This window comes from Benincasa hispida, chromosome 8 (assembly GCF_009727055.1).
Source record: "Benincasa hispida cultivar B227 chromosome 8, ASM972705v1, whole genome shotgun sequence".
NCBI lineage: Eukaryota > Viridiplantae > Streptophyta > Magnoliopsida > Cucurbitales > Cucurbitaceae > Benincasa > Benincasa hispida.
This window is the reverse complement of record NC_052356.1, coordinates 46,894,771-46,907,221: the sequence shown is the minus strand read 5'-3', so window position 1 is coordinate 46,907,221 and position 12,451 is coordinate 46,894,771.

Here is a 12,451-nt window from a genome sequence, read left to right as displayed (position 1 = left end):
TACAAGTAATTTTATTAAATAAGTAGAACAATTGCATGGTTAAATATTAATAGAGGAAGGATGTGTGCATACTCTATATATGGAAGCATGTCATCTGTGTTTTCTAGAACATAAAGGTGAGCTTGATCTAGTTATTGTTTATCTAGTTTTATATAAGTAGGAGTTGATAATGGCTTATTTTTTTGAGGCTCTTCTTTAAGACTGGAGTCTAATCCTATTGGATCTATGCCAGATAAATATTAGAACAAAATTCTACTACTTCTTTAACAATATAACACTCCTCAATACACCCTTCCGATCTGTTTCTGTTTCTAACATAGCCTTTTAATACTTTTATGTATCATTCAAATGGATATATTTATCTTAAATAAACTGACCCACGAAGTTCTACCTCTCTCACTAAATGTACTGTAAGGTGTACCATAATGGTGGAGAATGATGGTGGAAAATATTTTTCTAATAAACATAAAGTGATAGACTATTTTATTTTGCAACTCATGAAGCTTTGTAGAATTGATCACCTTCCGACGTATAGCACTGAAGAAAAAAGCATAATCGAATTATAGCATATTTCACATGTTTAGTAAAACTCCATGAATTGCTACAGGTAACTGTTGCATGGGAACATGATTATCATGAGATTTGAGACCAAAAAGCTTTAAGTCTGTAAGGGACACTAGGTTTCGTATATTTGATGAATATCCTTCAAGCACCTTAATTTCCACTAGACTTTTATGTAAACTTAATTTCTCAACACGTGAAAGTGTATAACATGTTGGAGATATGAAAATTCAATTGCCTTTAACTTGAGGGGCCAATTTTGATCTAATGTTTCAATCAAATAAATCTTCTCGCGTATATAATCCATCTCTAGTTTTTTCCAGAATATGTGTCAATGATATTTGTGCACACATTTTTTTTCAATATACATTAAATCCAAACATTGTCTTACTGCAAACTTTTCCAATAGTCTAGCTAAAAAAAAATAGACTTTTTCTTCTAATAACCATTTAAGTGATTTTCCACTCGATTTCTTTTTCCATTACTTTTTCCTATTACATTTGAAACTTACTTGTCTGTGCCATATACTTCCTCTCCAGATAGTCCATTTGGTGCCAATTCAAATTCTTGTTGTCCATTGATGGTCTTTTTCTCCTTTCTGTAAGAGTAATATCGAGGTAGAAATTGACGATGTCCAAGGTATGCCATCTTCTTTCTATGTTTCAATTGAATGGAAGACGTTTTTTCTCCACAAATTTGACATGCATGGTATCCTTTTACAATACAACCATATAAATTTCTATATGCTAGAAAATCATTTATGGTCTACAACAAGTTGGCTTTCAAGACAAAAAAAATTGTTCTCTATATGCATTATATGCATCATAATAAGAAATCCCCTCAATCCATAATTTTTTCAAGTCATCGATCAATTTAGCTAAGTATACATCTATGTCATTTCCAGGTTGTTTAGGATCGGATGTTAATGTGGTCAACATCATAAATTTTCGTTTCATGCACAACCAAGGTGGAAGGTTCAAAATCACTAGTATAATTGACCAATAGCTATATCTACTACTAAGATCACCATGAGGATTTATTCCAGCAGTTGATATAGCTAAACGAAGATTCCTAGACTCTAATCCAAATTCAAGCTACACGTTGTCTACTAATTTTCATGATAGAAAATCTGCAGAATGTTGCAATAACCGATCATTTTTCTTTCCTTCAGAATGCCAAGTTAACAACTTCGCTATTTCAATGCGTCTAAACATTCGTTGAAATCAAGGGATTGGAGAAAAGTATCACATGACCTTTGCTGGAATACCTTTCTTAACTTCATTCAAGTTCGTACAAAGTTCCATCTAGATGTTTATAAATTGGGCATGAATTTGCATCAGAAAAATCTTTCCTAATTAAGACACAGTCATTGATACATGCATATGGATCTTTTGATAATCTATTCCAAGAGTACATAGTACCTTTTTTGCTTCATCTGTTGAAGTTGGTATCTCATTTGGATTTGGCAGAAGGTCATGTACTAATGTTAATAGCTCAGTGAAACTTTTATCACACCATCCGTATTTGGCTTTAAAGTGATATAACTTTAATAGTGCATAGATTTTAGTAAAAGTTTGACAACCGGAACACAATGGTTCTTTAGCATCACATAATATTTGGTCAAACTGTTCACATTTGTTTCTAAAATAGTTTTGTGCAGCTTCAAACAACTTAGTGTTTTCTTTACATAATTGTATTCATCTTTATCAAAAGTATTGACACTTTCGTTCTTATCCCCAATAAACACTTGTTCTCCATGTAAAATCCATGACTTACTCTTGTCAGTGCTATATATAAATAAGTGATCTCTAGCTACTTCAGCATCGTGTTTGAGTGTATTTCCACAATTTAAGCACGGACATCACGTGAAATTTAACCATTTGGAATGATGTGATCAATTTTTTGTGAAGTTTTCAACACCTAAACTATATTTTTTTTTGACGACCTATCTTTGCTCATCCAAGATTTGTCAATATTATATCTGTACGAATATGTTATCTAAAAAAAAATATATTGAAAAATAGAAAATGACATATGTGAACAACAATCACATACTTATAGCTACCACCAAATCTACACTAAGATAATTAATTCAAAAAGTCCAAACCTTGTATCCAACAATGTATTTATAGAATTGATTTGACTCCATTTCAATTTATCTTGTGATTATATTATTAATTTAAAATTTTCTAGTAGGTCCATATCCGTTAATGGTAGCTTCTCTAATTTAATGTTTTAAATTGAAGATCAAGAGATTCACTTAAATAAATGAAAAGTTAACCTTACAAAAATTGATGTCTATCAGATCAATCATCAAAGAATATTAATTCAAATTCTATTCACAACCATCAAAGAATGAGCATGCAATTTGATCTAAAAATTAATAAATAAAGAAAAGATTAGAGAATACCTTAGAAAATTCTTCGCATGCTAAAGTTAGTCGTTCAACACTGTGAGCAAGTCGTCGAACCTCAAGCCGCCAAATTCCAAACACAGTCGAACCCTAGCCGTCAAAACCACACTGAGAATGACGAGCCGTCGAGACCCACACTGTCAAAACCCACACTGCGAACTTTGAGCTGTCGACACCCACGCCGTCGAACACTCGCCACGAACTGCTAGAAAACTCCGCGTCGTCGAACTCTTGACAACTAAAGTCGTTCATTGAATTCCACTCTTGGCCAGCCGAAAACTTAGTTGATGGAAGAAACAGACGCAGGCGAGAGAAATCTTTGTTGATTGAAGGGATCAGGTGCGTTTAGAGTTTTTTTTTTTAATCTAACAGTGTCGTTTGATTAAAATCTATATTTTATTATGAAATAAGATGGCTTTTCCAAATTCCAATCAGAAAAAACTATATTTTATTGTTAAATACTAAATTAATAAATTAAATTGATTGATGGTGGTTTTAAACTGCCATTATAACCTCTGTTTTGATGGCAATTTTAAACTGGCATCTTATATGCTTCAAATTTATGGTACAAATGAAAAAAAATTTCCGCTGTTTTATGTCTATAGATGGTAGATCACAATCACCATTGTAACCTCAACTTTAATGGCGGTTTTACACTGCCATCTTATATACTTCAAATTTTACTGCGAATTAAAAATTGCTTTCCTACTGTGTTATGTCTATCGATGGTGGTTGACAACCGCCATTGTAACTACCATTTTGATGATAGATTATTACTGACATCTTATATGTATTTTTCCAAAATTGACATCATATAGTAAATTTGTCATCTTTCATAAAATTTCAACTGACATCTAAAGCCAAGATTGTTGTAGTGCTCATAAAATCACATTAAAAATCATCATATATCTAAGGAATGCACATTTTGTGTGCATTTCACCATTCCAAACTTAGAACTTTACTAGTCACGAGCAAAGATAAAACAAGATCATAGAGAGGTTTTAAATAAGTGTATTAATGACTCGTGCCTTAGAGAATATCTAGATAAAGACCTACATAGAAGTAGTCAAGCAAGTCCATTATTATCATCATTCATGACCAAATCTCATCATCTCCCAAGTATGTATGTGCAAGTCGCATTCAATTTAAAACACAATAATTGACATTAGATTTAATTTAGACTCTCTAGTTTTTCCCTACTCTAGCTCAAGCACCAATCATCAAGCATAAAAATAGAAAAAAAAAAACTCAAGAAGGTAATATATCAACTAAGGTGCCTGAAATTTACATTCTCAAGGACGTCCTAAAGTTGCATTCTTTTATCTAGGGACACTAGCTTTCACACATTCACTGTAGGGACTCGTACCTAGTTAATTCCAAGCGGCCGAACTGATCACAGGAAAGATAACTTTTTTTACCCCTATCCATGCATACACATTACAATTTATATTTTTTTTTTTCCAAATGATGTTCTTCTTAGCCCATTCTTTTGTGCTCAACTTTTTTAACAAGCAAATACAATCTTTTTCTCTCCCATCATGAAAAGACACTCTCTAACCAGTGGGATCTTTCGAGATAACAACCAAATTGATCCAAATTAACTCTTTATTCAATTAAATGTTCTAAATCAAAGTGACTAGTGCTCAAAATATAGGAAACTCCAAAAAGGACATAAATAGATCATAACTCAAGATACTACTATCCTATTTCCACAATAAGTCATCCACATGCATATTAAAGTCCCATCATGGACAATCAACATCAAAAGCACACAACAAAGAACTCTCACAATCTTCTCAAATCTCAATAAAAATTCTAAAATTTTCTCCAAATTTTGAAATTAATATCCATATCATCAATTAAAATCAAACTAACATGCATAACACACAAAAGTACGAATGACCTCCCATCCAAAACTTTAAAATAGTCATTGTCCTCGATGCATGAGAAGGATAAAGATACAAGCCTAGGAGTGTACGAAACTCATCGAATAGGCTAGTAGAATGAGTACTTTTTGTGTTAGATAACGGTCCTGAAAAAAAGATATCAAAGCTATGAGTGACACCATTAATCTTAGAAAGTAACATAAATAAAGAACTAAATTAAATTAAAGACAAAATATAAAGAAAGCAATTAAAATTTGGGTTGCCTCCCAAAAGCACTTGATTTAACATCTTCTAGCTAGATGTGACTCATCAATCATGACGGATCCTAAGGTGGTTTTGTCATGTCAATCCTAGAACATCCTGGAATCAAAAGTTTTCGCCCACACTAGTATTCACAAAAAATATCATCATTTAATTTAACATTGCTAGTAAATGTATCATGTATCTTTTCCTTATCATTCTGTAGGGATCAAATCTCGAGCGGAAGCATTGTAAATGCCTTGCATCCCACAAATCGATTTGTATATAAATGAAATCAGTGTAGTACAATAGAAAATACATAGAATAAACATGTAAGTAACATGATGTAGGGAAAAGATAGAACCAATCTCCCTTTATAGATTTTCAAGCTTTTAGAATGATCATCTCGATGTTCCAACGAACGACTCCTCTAACGATCTTGAACACGAATGTTTTCTCGAACTATCTTTGAATACGACAACAAGAGTAACCTTGTTATTCTCCAGGATTCCAATAAAATGATAGGTGGTATCCAACTATTGGAATAGGGCAAGGAGGAAATTTTTTTTGGGAGAGTAGAGAGAATTTCTTTTGTGGCTTAGAGAAAAAATTGTACAATGAATGCTTGCAATTCTGTTATGTGTGTTATGTGCCCAAAAAGGCCATAAGGAAGACTTTATATAGAAAAGGGATGACCCCATTCTCCTAGTCTTTTCCCAATTTTTCGTTGTGTACAATTAATTAAATAACTCTTATTTAATTAATTTGCACAGTAATTAAATAACTATTTATATATTAAATCTAATTTAATGCATATATATTTAATAAACATAAACATCGTATGTCCATGTGCAATACTTCTCTATTTATTAATGTTTTGTGAATCTAATTCACTTGAGTTAACTATTTGAATCTCATTCAAATGATTCAATCCAACTTAATTTGAATTATAGATCATATGCATAATGAATTATATATTAATCATATTAATAGACAAATTCCTCAAATTATTCAAATCATCCCTCTTTAATATCCTTTAGTGAGCTAACAATGGGACTTTGGTGGACCTGAAACTCCAATGATATGAGATTAATTGGCTAAACTTATTAATCAAGTTAATCAATATTCGTTAACTGTGCATACACTCAACTAAAGACCCATAGCTACCGTTTTCTCACTACAGATATATTTCTGTATCCATGGATATCGGTTCGGTTTCAAATTCGGTTTTGGCATTTTTAAAAAATCCATGTTGTATATTTTTTTTAAGTAAAAACGGTTCGGTTCAGTTCGGTTTTAAATTCAATTTTGTTCTTTAAATTAAAAGCGGTTCGATTTTAAATTCGATTTTACTCTTTTTTTAAAATATATATATTAGTTAAAAACGGTTCGATTCGGTTTCAAATTTGATTTTCAGAAGTGAAACCAAACCGAACCGAATTAATTCGGTTTCAAAATTTCTTCAAACCGGATCGAACCGCATTTTTCGATTTCACAGAGTTTTCGGTTTGGTTCGGTTTTTAGAAACGGTTCGATTTTTGTGGTTTGAATGACCACCCCTAGTTGTTACAGTAGAAGGAGACAGGTTAGTCCATATTTGGAACCACTTCCAAATCACTTAAGAACTTCCTGGGCCAAACTACTTCCTTTGTTGCTTCACAAGTAGCTACATACTCAGCTTCTATAGTGGAATCTGCAATGCATCCTTGCCTGATGCTATGCCATACTACAGCTCCCCTATTCAAGGTAAACATTGATCCTGATGTGTATTTTCTAGAATCCTTGTCAGTTTGGAAATTAGAGTCGGTGTATCTTATAAGGAACAAATCCTTAGCTTCATACATCAACTTATAGTCTCATGTTCTCTTAAGATACTTGAGGATATTCTTAGCCACAGTTCAGTGGTTTAACCCTGGATTGGACTGGCACCTACTGACTATTCCCACTACATAACAAATGTTTGGCCTAGTACACATCATAACACATTAAGCTGCCCACAGTTGAGGCATAGGGAATATGTCTCATATCCTCAACTTCTTAAGGTGTCTTAAGACATTGTTCCTTAGATAAGTGAACCCTGTGCCTGTAAGGTAATAAATCCTTCTTAGAGTTTTGTACCGAATATCGAGTAAACATTTTGGCGATATGATTTAGATCCCAAGTATATACTGCACCTCTCCCAAATATTTCATTTGGAATTAGGCTGCCAGCCATTCCTTAATGTCAGTAAGGTACCCTACATCATTCTCTATAAGTAGGATATTGTCCACATAAAGTACTAAGAAAGCTACTTTATCGTTGATGATTTTCTTGTAGATGCAAGGTTCATCTACGTTTTGATCAAAACCAAAATATTTAATCGTTGTATCAAATCCAATGTTCCAAACATAAATGGATCGATTCAGCTTGCAAACTTTTTGCTCCTCGCCTCGGACTATGAACCTCTCGAACTGAGACATAAAGATATTCTCTTTAAGATTGCCATTCAGAAAAGCAGTTTTGGTATCCATTTGTCATATCTCATAGTCATAATATGTGGCTATGAACAAGAGAATTCTTATAGACTTAAGCATAGCAACAGGCAAAAAAGTTTTCTTATAGTCAACCCCTTCCCTCTAGGTATAACCCTTTGTTACAAGTCTAGCTTTGAAGATCTGTACCTTTCCAGCTACATCACTTTTTCTTTTATAGATCCATTTGTACCCTATGGGTTTGACCCCTTCAGGTGGATCTACAAGCTCCCATACTGAATTGGAGTACATAACTCCATTTCAAGGTCCATGATTTTGAACCATTGGTCCTTGTCTACGTCATTCATTGTCTATTTATAGGATTGGATCCTCAACGCCATTATCTGGTATGACAACCTAAGTTTAAGTTAAACCCAAGTAACGGTCAAGTTGTATCATAACCCTTCTACTGCATCGAGGCACTCTCAACGATTAAGAAGGGCGAGACTGACCAAAAGTATTGGCTTCTTCATTACTCTTGATGAAGGACCATTTGCATCAACAACCCTTGTTAATTCTTCAATAGCTTCACTTAATACTATTTTGCTTTGTGGTTTATGATCTCTAATATGGTCTTCCTCTAACAATGTAGTGTTTATTGATACAAACAATTTATTTTCTTAAGGGTCATAGAACAGACCACCTCTTGTTTTCTTAAGGTAACCAACAATTGGCATAATCTTGAATGAAGTTCCAACTTCTTAGGATTGATCACTAACACATGCGCAGGAAAACCTCAGATTCTAAAATAATGTAAACTCGGTTTACGCCCCATCTATAACTCAAAAAGGGTTTTAGAAACATTCTTCAAAGGAATATTGTTTAAGATGTGAACTACAGTGTCTACTTATACCCCCAAAACGAGTTAGGCAATTGAGTTCAACTTATCATAGAATGAACCATATCTAATAAGGTTCTATTTCTCTTCTTGATACACCATTTTGCTGAGGTATTCCAGGTGCTGAAAGTTAGGATCAAATTCCATTTCTATCATATAGTCCTAGAATTCTAAATCCATGTACTTTCCACACAGATCATATCGAAGTGTTTTAATTGTTTTACTTAATAGGTTTTCAACTTCAGCCTTATACTCTTTGAACTTTTCAAAAGCTTCAGACTTATGTTCCTATAGGTATAAGTAACCATACCTCGAATAATCATATATGAAAGAATGAAGTATTTGTACCCTCCTCTAGCTTTTACATTCATTTGACCATAAAGATCTGAATGTATGAGCTCTAAGGGTTCTTTTACTCTATAACCTTTTCGACTAAAAGGTCTTTTAATCATTTTTCCTTCGAGACAGGATTCACATGGAGGTAATGAATCATCTTCTAACTTGCATAGAAGTCCATTCTTTACCAATCTTTTGATCCTATCGAGATTTATGTGGCCTAATCTCAAATGTCAAAGATACGTATCATTGTTACTTGGAGAAATTATTCACCTTTTTGTTTGAGTATTTGTTGTTTTAAACATCTCATGATTTAAAAATGCTTTTGATTCAGTTGGTCTCAACACATATAAGTTGTCTTCTAGTTTAGCTGAACAAATAGTCACACCATTTTTCATAATGAACGCTTCATTAGAAGAAAAAGAAACAGAGTACGATTGTTCAATTAAACAAAAAATAGAAACAAGGTTCCTTCTCATTTTGGGAGCAATGTATAACTTTTCTAAAAACAAAAATATACTAAAAAATAACTTAGTAGCTCTCACTATACGAGCTGAAATGGCGTCTCACATTCCAACCTTGAGCGTCATTTCACCTTCTTCGAGCTATTGGAAGCGATCCTGTAAAGAAGAACAAACATGATTAGTGGCTCCTGAATCAAGTATCCATGCATCATGGTCATTTTCCACTAAACAAGTTTCTAGAACTAGTAAATCATATTTACCTTCCTTCTCTTCTTTCTTCTCAACAAGGTACTTGGGGTAATTGCATTTCCAGTGATCATCCACATTGCAGTGGAAGCATTTACCATTGCCTTTCCCAGTAACGGGAGCCTTCCCCTTTCCTCTTTTCTTTTTATAGATCTTCTGAGAACCAGAGGATGAAGGAACAAATTTAGTTCCTGATGATGAACCCTTGTGGAACTTTCTAGAATGGGCAACATTTGTCTTTCTCTCTACCAATCCCTTACCTTTCATAAGGGACTGAAAAGTCTGTAACTCATCAAGAAGGGTAGTTAGAGTGTACTGTATTTTTTTCATAACCCCATTACTGCAGAATTAAAGAAAACTCCTTGGAAGAGATTCTAAAATAAAGAACTCTTGACTCTGCTTGTCGATGGCCGCTTCATTCATTTCAGCAACATTGAACTGGATCATCAGGTCAAGAACATGTTCTCTCACTGGCTGGCTTTCCTTCATGCGCACATTATAAATGTACTTGAGGGCCTCGTGCCAGACCTAAATGGATGGTTGTACAAACATCTCCTGTAGGTAATCCATGATCTGATGTGCAGACATCATGGCCTCATGCTTTTTGGTAAGAACGTCAAACAGACTAGCCAAGATGTAGACTCTGACCTTGTCATTGGCCTTTGTCCAACGGTCATAAGCATCCTTCAAAGCTGGGATGCATTTTGAGCGAGGACTGGAGGACATTCCTCCATCAAGACGAACCGCAGATCAGCAATAACCAGAATTGTATTCAGATTAAATTTTTACGACACATAGTTTTCACCGATTAATTTTGTTTTCAAGCAAAGATAAAATTGTAGAAGACATCTTGAAATATATAACAATCAATTGATCATATTAATTATATTTGTCATAACCCATTACTTGATTATCCAATCAATTTAGCAAAAACACATGTAATTATAAAACCCTAATTAAACTATTTATTTTAGTTTGTGCAACGATACTTCAAAGGTTTAAAGAAACAGCCACTGAAGGGTGATGAGCTACTCCTCCCTTGAATTGAGATGAGCTTAGCCAATCACTAATACTAAAATAACTTTTATTCTTATAGCTTTTAGCTACCATTGTTTTGGTCAAGGATTCATTAACTAGCTTAATTCATCCCATAAGTGTGATCCTCTCATTTTCAAATCCTTGAGGTACGGTTCAACGAGCTATCAAAAGGAAAGACAATTGTTAAAGATTAACCTAAGAAACTTTATCCATTGCTGGAGTTTGCATTGTTCCGACTCCCATGATCAGGCCCTTCAAAGGGATGGTTGCTCCAAAACGACACGTAGGCAGACCATAAGAATCTCCCACTTACTAGAGGAGACCATAGGATACGTCGACATATGTCCCTCTCCCATTTACTATGAACACTTTCCCTATTCACCTTGTTATTAACCCATGAAAACACTTTCTGAACAGAGGTTGTGCCTAGGGCGACACGAAGCCGAGCATGGATCTCATGGTATGAACTCTTAGGGACGTGAGAGTTGAAGCTTGATATATCATATATACCAATTTCCTCCCACTAAAGTATTTTAATATTTTTAGAATTTTATTATACTTAGTTAAAACCCGACTAATTAATTTATCTAAATCCTTTTAATTTGCTCAATATAACATTTATATTGAATGATTTAACAATACTTGATATTTATTAAACTCTTTAATAAAATCAATCATTCATTGCATGCTTATAAAATATTTACTCAATTCATCTTCTAGGTCGGTTCCCAGTGGAGGTGTTCTGTTTTTGTCAGCTTAAATACATTCACCTAGACAGAACGTTCCTTAGACAAAGGTCCCTTATGGACAATTATTTTATAAATTTAATCTTTTGGTTATATTCATTTTAATCCTATTAAAACAAATTAAAAAAATTAACCTATTTCTAATCTCATTAGAAATAACTCTAACATAAGTCTAGGTTAATCAATTTTAAACCATTTAAAATTAATTTGGACCTATGTTTGCATGCAACTCTTGATTATATATTTTAAACTATCTCATTAAAACTATAACACTTATATTTTAATGTTTTATTAAAACCTGTAAATTTGCATCTAATTACATCAATTAAATACAACAATTATATTTATCTAAGTAACGTCATGCTCAATGCAAATTCCATTTTCATTTGATAAATATAACACTTAAATAAATCATACATGAAAATCAAGCATTCACATACATCATTCCACTATTTATTATAACAATTTTAATATATAGCATGATGCATGGATTTGCTTAGTGAAATCATACATCATTATAACATAACACTTATATCATGATGCATGAGCATGCTAATTTGATCATGCATCCATAAAATATAACCCTTATATTTAATTATGATGCATATACATGTTTATCCTAAGATGGGTATTTCGAATCTATATGATATACAATATGTAATAAGAATTCAAATATTAATCTAAACATACATTCAATGCATAATTAAATTAATTTAAACAACAAAAATTGGATCGATTTTGACGTCCTAATGAAAAATTAATTAATTAATTAAATTAATATAACTATTATATCAATTTAATTAATTAATATTAATTTTAAAAAATGAATTAGGTCAAAAAAATAGTTCAGCCGCATCACTCCTCGTGCCGAGTGCAACACTGAGGGGCAATGTTGCAACGGTACAAATTCGATGCGTTATGCCTTGCCTTTCAGCGTTACAATGTTGTGATAGCAAAGTCGCGACGTTGAACGACATAATGCTTCTATCTTGCTCGTTATAATTGCAGATTTAGTAATCTATGTGCCAAATGCTTCTATTTAATAATCTACGTTGCTCGACATAATGCTTCTATTTAATAATCTATCTTGCTCGTTATAATTGTAGACAACATCACTTGTCTCGAACACCTCCATTTCTCCCAATCTCTTTTGCAACTGTTGCTCTTTCAATT